The sequence below is a fragment of the Pongo pygmaeus genome, chromosome 1 (assembly GCF_028885625.2).
Source record: "Pongo pygmaeus isolate AG05252 chromosome 1, NHGRI_mPonPyg2-v2.0_pri, whole genome shotgun sequence".
Lineage (NCBI taxonomy): Eukaryota > Metazoa > Chordata > Mammalia > Primates > Hominidae > Pongo > Pongo pygmaeus.
Window position 1 is genome coordinate 6,698,461 of NC_072373.2, and position 14,883 is coordinate 6,713,343.

General features: G+C 37.9%; 1 protein-coding gene and 1 pseudogene across 1 annotated transcript in view; one reads left to right on the forward strand and one right to left on the reverse strand.

Annotated features, from left to right (window-relative positions):
• PLD5 (phospholipase D family member 5) overlaps nt 1–14,883 on the forward strand; it is a 433,240-nt gene that overhangs the window by 152,126 nt on the left and 266,231 nt on the right. The gene's annotated exons all lie outside the window — the stretch shown is intronic.
• On the reverse strand, nt 7,252–8,000 carry LOC129009325 (large ribosomal subunit protein uL1-like; annotated as a pseudogene).

Consider the following 14,883-nt stretch of genomic DNA (forward strand, 5'->3'; position numbering starts at 1 on the left):
GGCTGCAAAAATGTCTTCTTTGAGAAGTGTCTGTTCATCAAGAACTGTCCTTCACCCACTTTTTGATGGGGTGGTTTGCTTTTTCTTGTAAATTTGTTTGAGTTCTTTGTAGATTATGGATATTAGCCCTTTGTCCGATGAGTAGATTGCAAAAATTTTCTCCCATTCTGTAGGTTGCCTATTCACTCTGATGGTAGTTTCTTTTGCTGTGCAGAAGCTCTTTAGTTTAATTAGATCCCATTTGTCAATTTTGGCTTTTGTTGCCATTGCTTTTTGTGTTTTAGACATGAAGTCCTTGCCCATGCCTGTGTCCTGAATGGTATTGTCTAGGTTTTCTTCTAGGGTTTTTATGGTTTTAGGTCTAACATTTAAGTCTTTAATCCATCTTGAATTAATTTTTGTATAAGGTGTAAGGAAGGGATCCAGTTTCAGCTTTCTACATATGGCTAGCCAGTTTTCCCAGCACCATTTATTAAATAGGGAATCCTTTCCCCATTTCTTGTTTTTGTCAGGTTTGTCAAAGATCAGGTGGTTGTAGATGTGTGGTATTATTTCTGAGGGCTCTGTTCTGTTCCATTGGTCTATATCTCTGTTTTGGTACCAGTGCCATGCTGTTTTGGTTACCGTAGCCTTGTAGTATAGTTTGAAGTCAGGAAGCATGATGCCTCCAGCTTTGTTCTTTTGGCTTAGGATTGTCTTGGCAATGCGGGCTCTTTTTTGGTTCCATATGAACTTGAAAGTAGTTTTTTCCAATTCTGTGAAGAAAGTCATTGGTACCTTGATGGGGATGGCATTGAATCTATAAATTACCTTGGGCAGTATGGCCATTTTCACTATATTGATTCTTCCTGTCCATGAGACATTCTTACACTCTACCTGGCTCCACAAAGCAGGGCATTTAGAGATCATCCTGCTGGTGTGTGGAAATAGCTGTGCTATGGGCATGGCTTATGATGGGCTTTTACCTGAGTCTTTGAAAAAGCAGATAAATTTAAAAAATAATGATGAAGAGAAGGGAAATTTAGGAATATACAGGAGCCGCAGGCTACATTTTTATTCCTTCAGTGATGTAAGGTCCTCTACATCTTCAATGAGAACACATGGACACAGGGAGGGGAACATCACACACCGGGGCCTGTCGCGGTGGTGGGCAGGGGGAGGGATAGCATTAGGAGAAATACTTAATATAGATGATGGGTTGATGGGTGCAGCAAACCACCATGACACATATAGACCTGTGTAACAAACCTGCACGTTCTGCACATGTATCCCAGAACTTAAAGTATAATAAAAAAAAAAAAACTTAAAGCAGGCAAAAAACTAAAATGTTTAAATTCTTCCTTTCTTCCTTCTACCACTGAGGTCACTCTATATTATAAGATTGCATTTCATTATCTATTGCCTCAGGATGTCATCATTTGTATTTCTGAAGCCCCGTTATAATCAGAGCAGAGGGATCATTTCTTCTACAGGGAAAGCCCCACGCAAGCTCTGCCCTGGATTGGGCATTGAATCAAGAGGAGGTTTGGGTGTCAGGGAGCATTGGGAGATTTGAAAGAGAACAAGAGCAGTGGTGGGTTTGGAAAGTGGTGAAGGGATAAAAAAGGAGGGCCAGAGAGAGAGAGATTGAAAGAAGGAGGGGGATAAGGGATGGAGAAAGGATTTAGGGCAGACGTGATAGGGAAAGGTGTTTAGTCTTGGTGATTCACTACGCTTCTGTTCATCACATGTCTTCCCATGTTAATAGGAACTTTCTAAAAATTAGTGCTGTCTTGTTAAGTAGTGAGCTTTTGGTAGCTCGTAGCATCCAAGCAGAGAAGGAAGATCTCATCAGTCAGGAGTGCAGAAGGTCAGGTCTCTGTACTGACGGCAAAGTTAGATTAGATGGTTTAAAGGTTCTCTCTCACCCTAACTCTAAGCCTCTCTCAGTGCACTCTTATAAAAGTGTGTGCGTGTGTGTGTTCCTTCTAAAATAAAGAGAAACTGAACACTAGTGCTACTAAAGTTAATTTTGCTTCTTCATTGCTTGCTAGTTACACCCGAAGTCAATCCTAACTTTGTCTTTGCTTTTTAATGAGCTCAAAATAAAGATTGCCAAGTTTTGTCAGCAGTGTTTTTGCCCCTTAACTGGATGAAATACCAACCTTTGCAGTGAACAGAAAACAGGTAATTTAGGAAAAAAACATAAAACAATCATAATTGACAGACTTCAGAATAAATCTCCTATCACAGAAAGTTGAAAGAACTTGGACTTATTTTGATATATTGCAAGAGTCAAAGCCTTTTCAGCTTGTTAATAACAGACTGCAGAATACAGATGGCCAAAATAGCCCTCAGCTTATCAAAGACCAGTTGGCATTTTGTCATTTTTTTCAGTTTTATCTATAATATAGGGGAGGGGGATAGAGAACGTGAAAGTGTAATTTTTAGCTGTTAAGTATTGACTCTTCCTATTGACATTGACAGTGTGTTCTTGTGCATTCACTAACATTCAAAATAGCTTATTTCACTTTATAGTGAGTACAGAGGGAATCCCTAATTCTCTACTGCAGGAATGAGGTGTGCATGGAAGGAAGGGTGGGAGACACCAGAACTGGTCTACTCAAGTGGAACTCTTCTGTGAAATGGGTCACAAACACAGCCATTAATGCCCCCACCCCTGGCCCCTGGCTCAGCCCTCTGTACTATTAGAATGGCACGTCTGTTCTCTCTGCATCTCTCTCTCTCTGCATCTCTCTCACCCCTCACCCCTCACCCATAAGGTCCTTAAGGGCAGAGACTCTCTTAAGAATGAGGCCACATTTCTGAATTGTCAGTATTAGCACAGTGCATCATAACAAGTGTTAGATGCCCACAGAGTATTTTAAATGGGATGAAACACATTTTTCTTCTCTTGCCTAATGCCACCAGTGGCTGCATATAGAAAGCAAAGAACTAAGTAAGTTCATTTACTTCCCAAGGGTCTCTTCCACCCTAGCCCTGGGTGTGCTTGACTTCAAGTCACAGACTATCACTGCAGACCGAGAGTGCCTCTTCTGTGCCATTTGTCTTTTGCAAACTTGATGGCTTTTTTTGTTTGTTGGTGTGTCAGTTAATCAATCATTGGCGAAGAAAATAATACACAACTGAGTCACCAGTGTTCTACTCCCAGAAGTTTTCTTATCCAGAAAAACATAAAATGGAGGGTTGAAGTAGATCATCTCTGGGTATTCTCTGTGTTCTACAGTTCTGTCATTCTCCAGTTGTCCCCTGTAATTTGTGAAGCTTGGGATAGTATCTACCTCTGGTTAATAATTTGAAGAACTTTAAGTAAATGCAGACCACCCGGGGTGGTGGTTGTTAGTGCTCAGCTGTGTCTTAGGAAAATTGAACTATGGATAAATAACTTGCCTTGAGATGGAATAGTCCAAGAACAGACAGCTCTCTTTCTGATTGCTGTAAGAGACAGTTGAGATTCAGGGCTAATGTAAAATACCCAAATTATACAGAAAAATGCAGAGCAAACCACGAACATCTTTTACATGGCAACTTCTCTGATCTCACAAAACGTCTCTCTTCCTTATAGAGAACCACTGTCAATAGTTTTATGTGATTCCATTGAATCTTTGTTTATTTATAAACATATGCACATTTTAGTGGCTTCACAATATTCCACAGAATCACTGTATGGTAGGAATCCTCTATTGATAGATTAATTTTCCCATTTTTTTTCACAAATAATGCTGCAGTGACCATCCTTGTTGTTATATCTTTATGCACATGTGTAAACACTTCTGTAAAATTAAGTATTGGAAGTGGAATTTCTGAGTCAAAATATGTACATTTAAAACTCTGATAAAAACTGCCAAATTGCCATGTAAGCAAGCTCTGCCAGTTTGCATTTTTAACCAATGCCTATTTCCCCAACCTCCACCCATTACAGTTCTCAAGATTTTGAATTGTTTCCAAACTCATGGCAAAAAAGATGTACTTGCTTGGAAGACATACATTTTTCACTATTAAAGTTTTCCTTTCTATATTTCTTTGAATATTGACAGTCCTACATTCTCAATGTTCTTTCATTGCGGAACTTTGATCTGATGGATGCTGGCTTTTCTGGATTGATTTTCTGGTTGTCTTGAGTTTTATCCTTTATACTCATACTTGTTAGGACTATTGAAAGAGAAACTGAGGCACATTAAATATGAAAGAGTTTATTTGAGCAAACGGTGGTGACACAGGAGATAGAAATTATTTTAGGCAGATAGTGAGGGCAAAAGAGTCCTCGGCAGAACTTCCTTTCTAACAAAAAGCAACCCAAGAAATTAATTCTCTTCTAACAAAGAGCATCCTGAAAGATGGAGCTGCAAACACAAATAAGGAAGTTGGAAGCTTGCATGGGAGGAAGCCTGCAGCTACACCAATGGAAAAGGCCTACCTGGGGGCCAGGCATGTTCACCATGGGGCTCCACCTTCCCTTTGTTGTTAGCACATGTACAGTAAGAAATGGGCAACATGGAGAAGCTCAGGCAGAGAACCCACCTGCATAATAAAAGATGGGGTGGGGGCTGCCAGAGATTCATGCCCGATGCCGATGCCACACCTGGTCCTAACTGGTTTTTCGTGCCTTATGTAGATCAGACACCACCTCTTTACTAGCGCATCTATAAAAACCCTGCATTTCACTGCAGATTGGCAACTCATTTTTCTGGGACCCCTCTCTGTAGCAGAGAGCTATTTTCTTTCTTTTGCCTATTAAATTTTTGCTCCTAACCTTACTCTTTGTGTCCAGGTCTTTGATCTCCATGGCTATGAGACAGTGAAACTTGGATGTCACCCCAGACAATGAGGCTGCTTTATTGGTTCACAAATTGGGCAGTTCCAGAATGCAGGTGGATCAGGGCTCTGATGAAGGCGAATGAAGGAGAAGGCTTTTATAGGGTGAATACACGAGCAAGGCAAAGAAAATATTTGGTTGGTTACAGTGGAGCAGTAGGTTTAGTTGAATCATTCCAGCAACAGTCTCTTGTTAGAGGTTGACCATTTCTGACTGAATAAGCTTAAGTGTTTTGTTGTTGTTGTTGTTGTTGCTGTTGTTTGCTGTTTGCTGTTTACAATGAGTTGAGTTTCAGTTTGCTGATGCAGGCAGTGGAATTGCCTCAGTCTAATGGCCTTCCAATTATTTTAACAGGACTTTGTCCTTTTTGCCTTGTATTCTGGAAAAATTCCTTTGATTCAATCAAGAACATAAATTTACTTTCAAGTTGTATCCATTTGACATTCAGCCCATCCATTGAGGTTTGTAATTCCTAAGATCTCTAACTGGTAACCTTTTCATAATAATCTCTTCTGATGTTTCACTGGGGCAACTTCTCTCATTCTCCTGAGAACTTGACTCTTATTTTCAAGGGTTCACCTGTGTCCTCTGTTGGCTTTATTTTCTCCAGAGTTTGTTTTTACTGCTGGGTTCAGTACCTCTTTCGTGATTTTGGCTTTTCTTAAATTTTTGGAGATGTTTAGTTACCTGCCCACCTCTATGTTTGCATATTCCTATTTGCATGTCTCTGGATAAGGGTTGAGCACAGGGGTTTATCTCCAGGTTTCATAGGAGAGACTGAGTATGCTGCTGAGATGTGAGGCATTCATGTGCTAGTAGTGCCCTTCTGGGAGTTCTCACTCTCTGAGGAAATTGCCCTATTCATTTGAATTTGTGAGTTAAAACATGTCTGTTTTGTGCTGCTCAACAGAGAGGGCAGAAGGAGAGGGTAGGAGGAAAGGGATGACTGGCCCATCAGCTCCATATACAGTTTCCCAGCTCATCATTGGGCCAGTCATTCCAGAGCTCTTTCCGTTTCTGTCTCTCTGTTGCCTCTAGACTTAGAGTTCTACTTACATTATAGCAGTTTGAATTTTCCTATGTGTGTCTGAGGACTCTGATGTCCTTGGTCAATCTAATTTCCACTAAATCTTTAAAATTTCTTGTCCATAGGTGGTACTCCTTTTAGTTGTCAACATTCATTATAAAATTATTATTATATTACTGCATCTGTTCTTCATTTATAAGAATTTTTTATAAGATGGGGAGTGGAGTAGGGCTCTGTGCTCGGTTAACATTTTCATTCAAACTTAATTTCCATTCTCGGTCTTGCTATTTTAAAAAAGATGCCCTCTGTACCACATGGTAATATTCTTTTGTATGCTAATATAGGCTCAGAGTGTTTTACATTTTGCATGTCTAATTTTGCAAATCAATATGTTTCTGTTATGGGAATCAATGGAAGTTTATAAGTAGTAAAAAAAAATAAATAAATAAAATAACCAGAGTTGTAAAACACAAAAATTATTGATTTATTAGCCTTTGCTGTTTTTTAATTTATTCACTTATTCATCATTCATTTGACAAATATTTATTGCACATGTCTGCCAGGCATTATGGATCTAGGCAAGATCCTAGAACTCAAGGAACTCAATTTAGTGAAAGAGACTAAAGGTAGAAAATGAACTAGTGCATATCCAACATTGAATTTATTAACAGAAAAGCAAGTGCAGGTTTTGCCACTAAAGGTAATGGCAATAAATTACCAATTACAAATGGTAATTTATTAATAGTAAATGGTAATGGTAATTTGTTACCATTATTTTTAATGGCAAAACCTGCAATCACTTTTGCACCAATCTAAATACAACTCCTTGAAAAGGAATGAATCATCTAGGTTGCTGCAGAAATCATTTTCATTACTGGTCCAGTAAAAATAATGAGAATTTCCTAAAACAAAACATCCTTTAGTGCCATTGAGATCACTTTGGTTAGTCATGAGAAAATAAGAAAACTGTGTAACTGATGATTGATCTTTCAAATAAAGGCAAGCTGAGGTAGACAGAGACCTTTTGCAATTTTTATGAATAATTTGAAGAGGAAATTGAAAAATTACCTTCCCTGTTGAGGTCACGATCTTTGCAGACCCCCATATTCCTCTTTGCACAGAGAAGACATTAAATACATATCTGCTAAATAAATGAATGTAGACGCATGGTTTCTTCAATAGTGTATCATAAAACAGTAGGAGAAAAAATATATTGAAGTCTTTGTCTGCTCCGTGTATCAATATAATGCTGACCTCATAGAATGAATTGGGAAGCTTTTTTCATTTTTATTTTGTGGGATATCTTGAATAGAATTGGCATTATTTATTTCTCAAATGTTTGACAGAACTCACTAATGATGCCACCTAAACCTGGAGTTTTTACTGTGGGAAGGTTTTTAGATAAAAATTAATTTACTTTAATTGATATAAGGGTATTTGGGTTATCTATCTTTTTTGAGTGAGCTTTAGTAATTTTTCTTTTTTGACTCATGGCAGTAGAATTTATTAGAATGCGTCTTAATACAGGCACTGGGGGCTTGCCCATGGTGCACTTGATATATAAAGCCTAGACATTGTGCCAATTTTTGAGTAATGACACCAGGAAGTTGACAGTCAGTTGAATGTAATACACAAGCCTGTTGTCTGTAACATTTACATGGCCAGCAGCCACAGCCAGACACAGCACCTTTGTCATCTGGAACTTCATTGTGGACTTCACCTCATCCACTTCATTTTCATTGTGTATCGGCAGGGAAGGGAACGTGCCAGCCTTATGTAGGCCTGGGCCGAGGACTTATGGGATCTGCTTGATTAGAGACTCAGATGCCAAAAGGGCATCCTACTTCTTGGCCAGCTTCTTGACTAGTTTCTTATTCTGGTTGAGTGTTTTCAGCACCTCGATGTCCACGTGTGGGATATCCACAGCCTTGGCCTCGTTACAGTGCTGCTGTTTCCCCAGGACACACACAGAGAACTTGGAGTGGGGAGTGGACTTAAGCCTGATGGTGCCCGAGAAGCATTTGTCCTGGAGGTCATAGTTCATCAAACTCATCTGCAACTCCAGTCTCCAAAAACTTGGGGCCCTTGAACTGGTCACCATGCAGGGCCTTCCTGCACCACCTCATACAGGGTGTCCTGAGAGACTTTACTGCTCATGGCTCCTCATGCTATGGTAATTGGAAAAGGAGCTTCAATAACTTTTATCTTACAAAAATTTGTTCATTTTATCTACACTGATAAATTTCTTATCGTGAATTTGTTCATAATATCCCCTTATTATTTTTTATTTTGTGTAGGATCTGCTGTGATGTCCTGTTTCTCATAGAGATATTTGGAATTTGTATCTTCTCTTTTTTTTTTTTTTCCCTTATCTGTATTGCTTAAAGTTGACCAGTTTTATCAACATCTTCAAAGAATCAGACTTCGGATTCACTGATTTTTGTGGGCGTGGTTTTGTTTTCTGTTTTCTCTTTTATTGAATTCTGCTCTTTATTATTTCTGTTCCCTTGTCTACTTCAGTTTGATTTGTTCTTTTTCCTTTTTACATTTTTAAAATATACATTTATCTCTTAAAGCCCTTCTCTTCTCTTCTTTTCTTTTTTCTTTCTTTTCTTTTTTGAGACAGAGTCTTGCTCTATCAACCAGGCTGGAGTGCAGTGGCAAGATCTTGGCTCACTGCAACCTCCACCTCCTGGGTTTAAACAATTCTCATGCCTCAACCTCCCAAGTGGTTGGGATTACAGGCACATGCCACCACACTCAGCTAATTTTGTATTTTTAGTAGAGATGGGGCTTCACCATGTTGGCCAGGCTGGTCTCGAACTCCTGGCCTCAACTGATCCACCCACCTTGGCCTCCCAAAGTGCCAGGATTACAGATGTGAGCCACTGCTCCTGGCTTTCTAAAATTCTTTTAACTTGATTGAGACTTGTTTTAAAGCCTAGAATAGATCCATTTTGGTAAATGGTCTATGTGCTGTTAAATAAAGGAATTCTGCTATTTATTTAGTGGAGTGCTCCATAAATATCAGTTCAGTGAAGCTGGTTGATAGTATTTTTTAATTATTCTATGTACATATTGAAATGTTATTTACTTGTTCTGTCCACTAATGAGAAAGGGATTTCAAAGTCACTAAATAATTGAAGACTTTAAAATTTCTCTTCAAGTTCTGTTAGCTTTTGCTTTATGTATTTTGAAGCTCTCATTAGGTGCATAAAAGTTTAGTTCTGTTCTGTCCTCTTGCTGAATTTACCCCTTTACCATTGTAAAATTACTTTATTACATCTGTCTCAAGTTTTGATTCTTTTGGCCATTATATTTTTCAAATATTTTTTCTGCCTCTTCCTCTCCTTCAGAGACTGCAAGGACATATATATTAGATTTTTTGTGTTGTCACGGATATTCTGTTCAGTCTACTGTTTTTTATCTGTCTTTTCATGGAGTTCATTAATCTTTTCACATGTTATGTCTAATCTGCTATTAATCCCATTCAGTGTATTTATCATTTCTAGAATTTAGATGTGTGTCTTTTTTTATATCCTTTAAAATCTCTCTGTAGCATACTTAGCTTCTCAAACATATAGAATATAATTACAGTATTTGTTTTAATATCTGTGCCTACTAATCTGTGTCATTTCTGAGTTGACTTCAATTGCTTAATTATTTTTCTCAGTGTGGATCATAGTTTCCTGTTTCTTGGCATGTCTGGTAGATATTACTAGATGCCAGAGGTTGTGAATTTGATTTTATTCTGTGCTGGATATTATCATATTTTAAAAAATATTCCTTCATTTTGTTATGAGGTATAGTTACTACTTACTGGTGAACAATTTGGGTTTTTTGAGGCGCTTTTTTTTTTTTTTTTTTTTTTTTAAGAGACAGGACCTCACCATGTTGCCCAGGCTGGAGTGCAGTGGCTGTTCACAGGACACCATGCCCGAATTTGAGGCTTGCTTTTTATGATTTTTTTTTTCTTTAAGGAGAGACCAAAGCAGCCATGAATCTAGGGCTAATTGTTTTCTGTTTTATTTTCCAGACAGTACTTTCTAATTACTCTACTTCTCATGTATTACAAGATATGTGTCCACTCTGAGTGGAACGCCGACTCTTTCTGGCCTTGTGTGTGGGTTGGCAATTATTCCATCTGATCCTTCCAGGCAGGTGTGCCCCAGGTGACAGGTAGCTCCTCACATCTGTGTGCCAGTCAGCACTCAGCTGAAGACTCAAGGAGACCTGAAGATCTTCACCGCTTCTCTATGAGGATTTTTCTCTCTCTGGTATTCTGCCCTGCCAGCTCTAGCCTTTCTAAAATCCCAGCTCTTTCTCCTCAACTTAGGGATTGTGGTGGACTCTTTCGGGATCCTGCTTTTCTGTGCCATGGCAAGGAAGCTCACTCAGTGTGGGTCTGGCCCTCAGCAGGATGGTGATGTACAATTGCAGGTTACCGGTATGTACAGCAAGGGGTGCCTTGGGAGTAAATTAAAGTCCCTCAGGGAAAGGGGTACAGAGTGAGAAGAGATAATCCTAAGATAGAGCCCTAAGGAACATGGAAATATATGTAGGAAGTGGAGTGATAAGTCTGTTAGATAAGGATTTTAGAGAAATGCCCCTAAGCCATTTGTAGTCTAGAGTTTCTGATATGATTCCAGAGTGTAGTCATTATCCAGAAATTTGATAAGTCACCAGATGAGATTACTCTGGATCTACTGGGTGACCTGCTTCCTTTGGAAACATCACTAGGAACTCAAGATAACAGCACATCTAGAATCATAGGAAAGGCCTAGAGGGCCAGGAATACCATATCTCACAGATGAAGGCAATGTCCAACCTTAGTTTGTACACTAATAGACCACCATGGAAAGTTAACGAAAACTGATAATAATAACAATAACTATAGTGAAAATTAAGTAGAAAATGAAGAAATTAAAAAGAAAATGAAAAAGGGAAAAGTCTGCATCTATAAAACAGACAGAGAGATTTTGGATTTCTAGACCTAAATTAAATATCCAGACTGTCTCCTACTGTTTGGTTCACCTTGGACAGCTTAATAGCCAAATGTCTTTGAGTCCCAGTTTGCATATTTTTCATATAGGGAATAATTGTACTAGAACTTTCAGCTTTGTAGATTTTAAGAACTGTACACATAAAAAGTGTTATTTTTAAGACTTGACCATGATTTTGTTATTAAAAAAATTGTCATGGTAAATAAATGAAAACTAATATGAATAATTTTAATTTTGGGATAATTTTTGCACATTTATCTTTTTTACTTCTAGGGTCATAGGTTCCTACAGGTAAATTCCTTTTTTTTTCCTCTTTAAAATTTTTTTATACAAAAAAAAAAAATGAGATGAGGTCTCAGTATGTTGGCCAGGGTAGTCTTGAATTCTTGGCCCCAAGCAATCCTCCCACCTCGGCCTCCCAAAGTGCTAGGACTACAGGCATGAGCCACCGCACCCAGCCTAGGTGCAAATTCCTTTTAAGAGTTTGTTCAATTATATAAAAGCCCAGCTTGAAAATTTCAAGTTTAATACTTTCTCTAGTTAGAGATAATATATCTCTATTTCTGTATTTGAGTTAAAACATATTTGTTAAGTATACGACATTCAAATATTTTGAATGTTAACATTTTTAAATATTTACTTCTTGACCAAGAAAGCAATTCTTTTCATATGCATGTAAACTGCTGTGAAAGTACAGATTGGCTGATGCTATATAATAGCATTTTAAATTTTGTTTTGTCTTGTGTAGTTTAGGTTATAAACTTGTTTATGGATTCTCCTTAAAACTTGCTTCCCTTGATTAAATTCCATAAAAACAGAAAAGTGTAGTTCAAATTGATTTCTGGAATTACCTGTTAAGGATTTGAAAATTAATGTCTCTTGGTTCCCTGGAGTTTGATATTATTTATGCGGCTCTTATTCTATCACTTGAACGTCAGCTTTCATTTTTGGTGAGGTGGAAATTAAATGAGGCTAAGGAAAGTAGTGGCATGACCTTATATTGTTATAGTACATTGTTCCAAGGAGATATTTAAAAATGAATATCAGAGTCTGAATTTTTCTTCTTTGGCAAATGAAAATGGAAATAACTAGCTAAACTGCTTCTTTTAATGGAATTTAATAATATAAAATTAAACTAATAAAAGTTAAAATAAATTTGTGAGAGTTATCAAAGTACTTCCAAGAGCATACAAAGTAGCTAGAGTTCTTACTTATCTATTGTTATTTATTACAGCATTCAGAATAAAGAGAAACAAATCATTGATATTGTATTTGTTAGGATTCATTCATTGAATGCCCACTATGTACCTGGCATGGTATTTTCAACCTGCTCTCTTCAGAATTATTATTGAGGTAACTAATTATATTTTCCTGGGTTAGAGTATCTTCTGGACTAGATTAACGTGAATATTATTACATTACTTTAAACCTTGCTAAAAGCTTTTTTTGTTTGTTTGTTTCCATTTATAATGTCTGGGGAAACTGGACAAAATGAAAAAAGTTTAATCACTTTTTTTCTATTGTAAAATGAGTGGCTTCTTGAGTTTTTTTGGGTAAAGGAGATGATGATATGTCCACGTATTAGAATATTATGCAAAAATTTAGAACTATGCTATGAAAGAACATTTAAGGACACTAACATACCATTGAGTGCAAAAAGCAGAATATAAACCTTAATTACAGCATGATACAATTTTATCAGATTGTTAGATAGGCAGATGGAATATAGGAAAAAACAACAATGAAATATAAATGGCAGTTAGGTCTCAGTAGGATTATGAGTGATTTTCTTTTTTCGTTATGAGGGCTTTTTTCAACACAGTTAAAAGCAAACATTTTCTGATTATAGAAACAATTAATATCATTAAAATAAATAAAAGCTGATGTCCAGGAGAAAACATTTTCAAAATTTAAAAATATTATTTAAAATTATTTTTTAAGCTACCACAAAGAAAATAAATTACAAAATTTATATTTTTTTCATTAGGGTGTATTTATCATAATCCTTTTAATGTTCAAAAATGAACTACTAAAGGCAGGTAAATTTGATGGATGAACATGTACTAAGCAGGATTTACTTTAGATGATACTTTAGGGCTCCGGCTCAAAAGTGTGACCCAGGGATCAGCAGCAGCAACATCTCTTGAAAGCTTGTTACAAGTACATCCTTGGGGCCCAGTAATGTATGTTTTTACAAGTGATTTTGATCCATGCCTAAATTTGGGAAATATTGCTTTAGGGTTTTGAGTTATGAGACTGAGCTAGAACAATTTCTCAAAAATTTTATTCTAGAAAATTTCCATCTAACATTTGCCTTCTCTCTTTCTGTCTTATTTCTCCCTATTTCTCTCTGCCTCTCTGTTACACATAACTTACAGTTTTTGTTGAATGTTTATATATTTACCTTGTTTCTCCAAAATATTTGAGGCATGTAAATACAGGTGTTAAAAATGCAACAATATACTAACAATAGCAAAGACTCATTTACTGCTATCTATCTTCTATGTATTGTTTTAAGTACTTTACATATAGTATGTCATTTAACTTGATTATTAATAATAACCCTATGAAGCAGTTATTAATATAATTCCCATTTTACAGCCAAGGAACCTGAAGCACATGGCTAAATAACTTGCTAAGAGCATACATCTCATAAATGGCAGAATCCAAGCAATCTTATTTTGCAGCCTGAGCCCACAAACAGTTCACTGTGCTGCTTCTTGAAAGTAAAATTAGTGGAGTGACAACAGCAAGTTGGCCCCAGTCTTCACTCCCTCCAACAGAAAGATTAACTAGCAACTATCCACAGACAAAAATATGTTATTGAAACTCCACAACGTAGGAATAAGCCTGAGTCAATGCTTTTCTTCATTTCCATGGAACTAAATAAAATTCCCCATTGAAAGCTAAAAGAAACAGTCTTGCTTTGACCATGTCATCCTTCCCTCTTCCTCAAGTTGGCACAGCACCACATAGGATTCCCCAGGGCTCATGGTTTCTACAGTCAAAAAAGAGAGGTGAGGAGGTAGACATCTAACTTCTCTGACACTTCTCAGGAAGCCAACTCCACTCCCACCTCACAGGAAACAGGAAACAGGAGGATATGGCACAGCCAGATCACCTGTGGTCACATTGAAACAAAGCAAGAGGGCAGAGCCCACGGAGACCAGTGGGTAGATCTTGATGAAAGCTCAGTGTACCTGCCAGCAGTACTTGATCAGAGATATCAGGTAACAGCACAGGTCACCCGCAAAGTCAAGCTGGTCACTCCCAGAAGAGGTGGGAAGGACTACTAGGCTTGAATCCCTGGATAGCCAGCCTCCATGTCCAGCCTTTGACCCTACCCCTAGGAGCTCCTCAGGGAATGAGAAAACCCTTTCCCCACCCACTGGCGGTGAATTTCCACAACTAGTAGACGCTAGGTCTGCCATAAACTGAAGCTTAATGTTTCACACAGCCCCAAAGCCTATCCCTTAGACCCCACATAGTGAGAAAGACTATCACTGCAGCAAATTTTGACAAAATCAGATATTAGTTTTGCCACAATCAGGAATATAATATACTGAGTGTAGCACTTGGTCCATTCATCACAATCCACTTAACTTTAGGGTCCCTCCTGCAACTTTGTCCAACTGATGAGTCCAGATAGCAGTAAATTCCAGCTGGAGAATATACTCTGTAGCCCAGCCAGATCAGAAGTGACTTTAGTGCCCATACAGAAGCTCAGCCTCATAGCAGGGCTTAGCTGGTGGTCTTCCTGGATAGCAGAGCATAGCCAGCTGTTCCACCCAAATTCAGAGAAAAGGCAGTGACCCAGACATCTAGAGAACCTGAATGCAAGCTCTGCCTGCCCAGATTCATTACCAGCTGGCCCATTCAGAATTATAGCATAGACTAACTAGTGAAGGTCTATCTCTGCCAAAGAACTCTTATAAATGCCAGAAAAGGTGGCTGTCTCTGAAAATGCATAAACAGCAATGCAAGAACACAAAGATTACACAGATTTGAGAAATCATGACACCTCCAAAAGAAACTAA